Here is a 6,102-nt window from a genome sequence, read left to right as displayed (position 1 = left end):
CTCAGGTGAGAATTCTTTGTTCAGTTCTGAGCCCCATTTTTTAATGGGGTTATTTGACTTTCTGGAGTCCACCTTCTTGAGTTCTTTATATATACTGGATATTAGTCCCTTATCTGATTTAGGATAGGTGCAGATCCTTTCCCAATCTGTTGGTGGTTTTTTTGTCTTATTGATGGTGTCTTTAGCCTTGCAGAAGCTTTGTAGTTTCATGAGGTCCCACTTGTCAATTCTCGATCTTACAGCACAAGCCATTACGGTTCTATTCAGGAATTTTTCCCCTGTGCCCATATCTTCAAGGCTTTTCCCCACTTTCTCCTCTATAAGTTTCAGTGTCTCTGGTTTTATGTGAAGTTCCTTGATCCAATTAGACTTGACCTTAGTACAAGGAGATAGGAATGGATCGATTCACATTCTTCTACATGTTAACAACCAGTTGTGCCAGCACCATTTGTTGAAAATGCTGTCTTTCTTCCACTGGATGTTTTTAGCTCCCTTGTCGAAGATCAAGTGATGATAGGTGTGTGGGTTCATTTCTGGGTCTTCAATTCTATTCCATTGGTCTATTTGTCTGTCACTATACCAGTACCATGCATTTTTTTTATCACAATTGCTCTGTAGTAGAGCTTTAGGTCCGGCATGGTGATTCCACCAGAGCTTCTTTTATCCTTGAGAAGAGATTTAGCTATCCTAGGTTTTTTGTTATTCCAGATGAATTTGCGGATTGCACTTTCTAATTCGTTGAAGAATTGATTTGGAATTTTGATGGGGATTGCATTGAATCTGTAGATTGCTTTTGGCAAGATAGCCATTTTTACAATGTTGATCCTGCCAATCCATGAGCATGGGAGATCTTTCCATCTTCTGAGATCTTCTATAATTTCTTTCTTCAGAGACTTGAAGTTTTTATTATACAGATCTTTCACTTCCTTAGTTAGAGTCACGCCAAGATATTTTATATTATTTGTGACTATTGAGAAGGGTGTTGTTTCCCTAATTTCTTTATCAGCCTGTTTATTCTTTGTGTAGAGAAAGGCCATTGATTTGTTTGAGTTAATTTTATATCCAGCTACTTCACTGAAGCTGTTTATCAGGTTTAGGAGTTCTCTGGTGGAATTTTTAGGGTCACTTATATATACTATCATATCATCTGCAAAAAGTGATATTTTGACTTCATCTTTTCCAATTTGTATCCCTTTGATCTCCTTTTGTTGTCCAATTGCTCTGGCTAGGACTTCAAGTACTATGTTGAATAGGTATGGAGAAAGTGGACAGCCTTGTCTAGTCCCTGATTTTAGAGGGATTGCTTCAAGCTTCTCACCATTTACTTTGATGTTGGCTACTGGTTTGCTGTAGATTGCTTTTATCATATTTAGGTATGGGCCTTGAATTCCTGATCTTTCCAAGACTTTTATCATGAATGGGTGTTGGATCTTGTCAAATGCTTTTTCCGCATCTAAGGAGATGACCATGTGGTTTTTGTCTTTGAGTTTGTTTATATACTGGATTACGTTGATGGATTTCCGTATATTGAACCATCCCTGCATCCCTGGGATGAAACCTACTTGGTCAGGATGGATGATTGTTTGATGTGTTCTTGGATTCGGTTAGCAAGAACTTTATTGAGGATTTTTGCATCAATATTCATAAGGGATATTGGTCTGAAGTTTTCTATCTTTGTTGGGTCTTTTTGTGGTTTAGGTATCAGAGTAATTGTGGCTTCATAGAATGAGTTGGGTAGAGTACCTTCTGTTTCTATTTTGTGGAATAGTTTGTGAAGAACTGGGATTAGATCTTATTTGAAGGTCTGATAGAACGCTGCACTAAACCCATCTGGTCCTGGGCTTTTTTTAGTTGGGAGACTATTAATGACTGCTTCTATTTCTTTGGGGGATATAGGGCTGTTTAGATCATTAACCTGATCTTGATTCAACTTTGGTACCTGGTATCTGTCTAGGAACTTCTCCATTTCATCCAGGTTCTCCAGTTTTGTTGAGTATAGCCTTTAGTAGAAGGATCTGATGGTGTTTTGGATGTCTTCAGGATCTGTTGTTATGTCTCCTTTTTCATTTCTGATTTTGTTAATTAGGATGCTTTCCCTGTGCCCTCTAGTGAGTCTGGCTAAGGGTTTATCTATCTTGTTGATTTTCTCAAAGAACCAGCTCCTTGATTGGTTGATTCTTTGAATAGTTTTTCTTGTTTCCACTTGGTTGATTTCACCCCTGAGTTTGATTATTTCCTGCCTTCTACTCCTCTTGGGTGAATTTGCTTCCTTTTGTTCTAGTGCTTTTAGGTGTGTTGTCAAGCTGCTAATGTGTGCTCTCTCTAGTTTCCTTTTGGAGTCACTCAGAGCTATGAGTTTTCCTCTTAGAAATGCTTACATTGCGTCCCATAAGTTTGGGTATGTTGTGGCTTCATTTTCATTGAACTCTAAAAAGTCCTTAATTTCTTTCTTTATTCCTTCCTTGACCAAGGTATCATTGAGAAGAGTGTTGTTCAGTTTCCACGTGAAGGTTGGCTTTCTATTATTTATTTTGTTATTGAAGATCAGCTTTAGTCCATGGTGATCTGATAGGATGCATGGGACAATGTCAATATTTTTGTATCTGTTGAGGCCTGTTTTGTGACCAATTATGTGGTCAATTTTGGAGAAGGTACCATGAGGTGCTGAGAAGAAGGTATATCCTTTTGTTTTAGGATAGAATGTTCTGTAGATATCTGCCAGATCCATTTGATTCATAATTTCTCTTAGTTTCTCTGTGTCCCTGTTTAGTTTCTGTTTCCATGATCTGTCCATTGGTGAAAGTGGTGTGTTGAAGTCTCCCACTATCATTGTATGAGGTGCAATGTGTGCTTTGAGATTTACTAAAGTTTCTTTAATGAATGTGGCTGCCTTTGTATTTGGAGCATAGATATTCAGGATTGATAGTTCCTCTTGGAGGATTTTACCTTTGATGAGTATGAAGTGTCCCTCCCTGTCTTTTTTAATGACTTTGGGTTGGAAGTCAATCTTATCAGATATTAGAATGGCTACTCCAGCTTGTTTCTTCATACCATTTGCTTGGAAAATTGTTTTCCAGCCTTTCATTCTGAGGTAGTGTCTATCTTTTTCTCTGAGATGAGTTTCCTGTAAGCAGCAAAATGTTGGGTCTTGTTTGTGTAGCCAGTTTGTTAGTCTATGTCTTTTTATAGGGGCGTTGAGTCCATTGATATTAAGAGATATTAAGGAAAAGTACTTGTTGTTTCCTGTTATTTTTTGTTGTTAAAGTTGGCATTCTGTTCTTGTGGCTGTCTTCTTTTAGGTTTGTTGAGGGATTACCTTCTTGTTGTTTCTAGGGCGTGGTTCCTGTCCTTGTATTGGTTTTTTTCTGTTATTATCCTTTGAAGGGCTGGATTCGTGGAGAGATAATGTGTGAATTTGGTTTTGTCGTGGAATACTTTGGTTTCTCCATCTATGTTAATTGAGAGTTTGGCTGGGTATAGTAGCCTGGGCTGGAATTTGTGTTCTTTTAGTGTCTGTATAACATCCGTCCTGGATCTTCTGGCTTTCATAGTCTCTGGTGAAAAATCTGGTGTAATTCTGATAGGCTTGCCTTTATATGTTACTTAGCCTTTTTCTCTTACTGCTTTTAGTATTCTATCTTTATTTAGAGCATTTGTTGTTCTGATTATTATGTGTTGGGAGGTATTTCTTTTCTGGTCCAGTCTATTTGGAGTTCTGTAGGCTTCTTGTATGTTCATGGGCATCTCTTTCTTTAGATTTGGGAAGTTTTCTTCTATAATTTTGTTGAAGATGTTTGCTGGTCCTTTGAGTTGAAAATCTTCATTCTCATCCACTCCTATTATCCGTAGGTTTGGTCTTCTCATTGTGTCCTGTATTTCCTGGATGTTTTGAGTTAGGATCTTTTTGCATTTTCCATTTTTCTTGATTGTTGTGCCGATGTTCTCTATGGAATCTTCTGCACCTGAGATTCTCTCTTCCATCTCTTGTATTCTGTTGCTGATGCTCGCATCTATGGTTCCAGATTTCTTTCCTAGGGTTTCTATCTCCAGTGTTGCCTCATTTTGGGTTTCCTTTATTGTGTCTACTTCCCTTTTTAGGTCTAGTATGGTTTTGTTCATTTCCATCATCTGAATGGATGTTTTTTCCTGTTTTTCTTTAAGGACTTCTACCTGTTTGATTGTGTTATCCTGTTTTTCTTTAAGGGCTTCTACCTGTTTGATTGTGTTATCCTGTTTTTCTTTAAGGACTTCTACCTGTTTGATTGTGTTATCTTGTTTTTCTTTAAGGACTTGTAACTCTTTAGCCATGTTCTCCTGTAGTTCTTTAAAGTCCTTCTTGATGTCCTCTACCATCATCATGAGATATGCTTTTAAATCCAGGTCTAGCTTTTCAGGTGTGTTGGGGTGCCCTGGACTGGGCGAAGTGGGAGTGCTGTGTCCTGATGATGGTGAGTGGTCTTGGTTTCTGTTAGTAAGATTCTTACGTTTACCTCTCGCCATCTGGTAATCTCTGGAGTTGTCTCTGTTCAGAGGTTGTTCTTCTGGTGATTCTTAGTACCATCTGTCAGCAGACCTGGGAGACAGGCTCTCTCCTCTGAGTTTCAGTGGTTAGAGCACTCCCTGCTGACAAGCTTTCCTCTTAAAGGGAAGGTGTACAGATATCTGGCGTTTGGACCTCCTCCTGGCCGAAGAAGAAGGCCGAAAACAGGACCTTTCCCAGATGCTGTGTTGCTTTGGCAGGTCACAGAAGCTGTCAGCCTCTGTGGTGCACACTCTCAGCTGTGCAGACTAAGTTCCTAAGTTCGGTGGAGTCCTGGATCCAAGATGTGCTCCCTGCTCCTGAGGCAGAGGGCTCCTGTGCAGGGCAGACCACTGTCTTCCAGCTGGGAGGGTGCCGGATGTCTGCGGCCCCAAAAGGGTGCTGCCTCAGCGGCTCTGTGGCTCCCGCCTGTCCCAGAAGCTGTCTGCCTCTGTGGTCCTCACTCTCACCTGTACAGACTAAGTTTGGTGGAGTCCCGGATCCAAGATGGCGCTCCCTGCGGGGTGGACCTCTGTTCTCCAGCTGGGTGGGTGCCGGATGTCTGCGGCCCCAAAGGGTGCTGCCTCAGCGGCTCTGTGGCTCCCGCCTGTCCCAGAAGCTGTCTGCCTCTGTGGTTCTCACTCTCACTTGTGCAGACTAAGTTCGGCGGAGTCCTGGAGCCAAGATGGCGCTCCCTGCAGGGTGGACCTCTGTCCTCCGGCTGGGAGGGTGCCGGATGTCTGCGGCCCCCAAATGGTGCTGCCTCAGCAGCTCTGTGGCTCCCGCCTGTCCCAGAAGCTGTCTGCCTCTGTGGTCCTCACTCTCACCTGTGCAGACTAAGTTCGGTGGAGTCCTGGAGCCAAGATGGCGCTCCCTGCAGGGTGGACCTCTGTCCTCTGGCTGGGCGGGTGAATTCATTAAAAATAACCCCAGTGTCTTTAATGTTTCTATACAAGAAAAACAATGAGGCAAAACTGATATAACTAACGAATGAAATTTAAAAATTCAGTATTCACTTGAAGACTAATACTTTCAGCAACTGATGAATAAATCAGGAAACACTTAATACTTAATACTTTATTTTTAAAGAAGAAAAGGAGATTTTAAGCAGAAAAGAAATATATGAAAAGAAAAAAATAGATGCAAATAAATACAATGAAACACAAAAAATTAATTTAATGAAGCTCAAAATACAAAGCATTTTATTAAAAATATACATACAATCAACAAACTTCTAGCCAGGCTAAACTGGTGGAAAAATAAGATGCAAATTTCTGATACACATAATGAAAAAAGGGACTGGGCTTTGTGGTTCATGCTTGTACTCTCAGCACCCGGAAGGATGAAGCAGGAGAATCACAAGCATAGATAATATTAGTTCTGATATTGCCTTAAATAGTAATATATTTAAAGCCTACATTATAAAAGAAACAATTTGTTAGTTGGACCTCATCAAAATGATAACTAGTTGCTTTCCAAAAGAAGGAAATTAAATGCACATCCTAGAACAAATTTTATAAATCAAATCTCAGAATGAATGTACTTGTATCTTTTATTCTCTCTCTCCAAATATATATCCTCCA

The sequence above is a fragment of the Mus caroli genome, unplaced genomic scaffold (genome assembly GCF_978045245.1).
Source record: "Mus caroli unplaced genomic scaffold, Mus_caroli_1 scaffold_5, whole genome shotgun sequence".
In the NCBI taxonomy this organism is placed as follows: domain Eukaryota; kingdom Metazoa; phylum Chordata; class Mammalia; order Rodentia; family Muridae; genus Mus; species Mus caroli.
The sequence above is the reverse complement of the archived record's forward strand: the minus strand, read 5'-3'. Positions refer to the sequence as shown.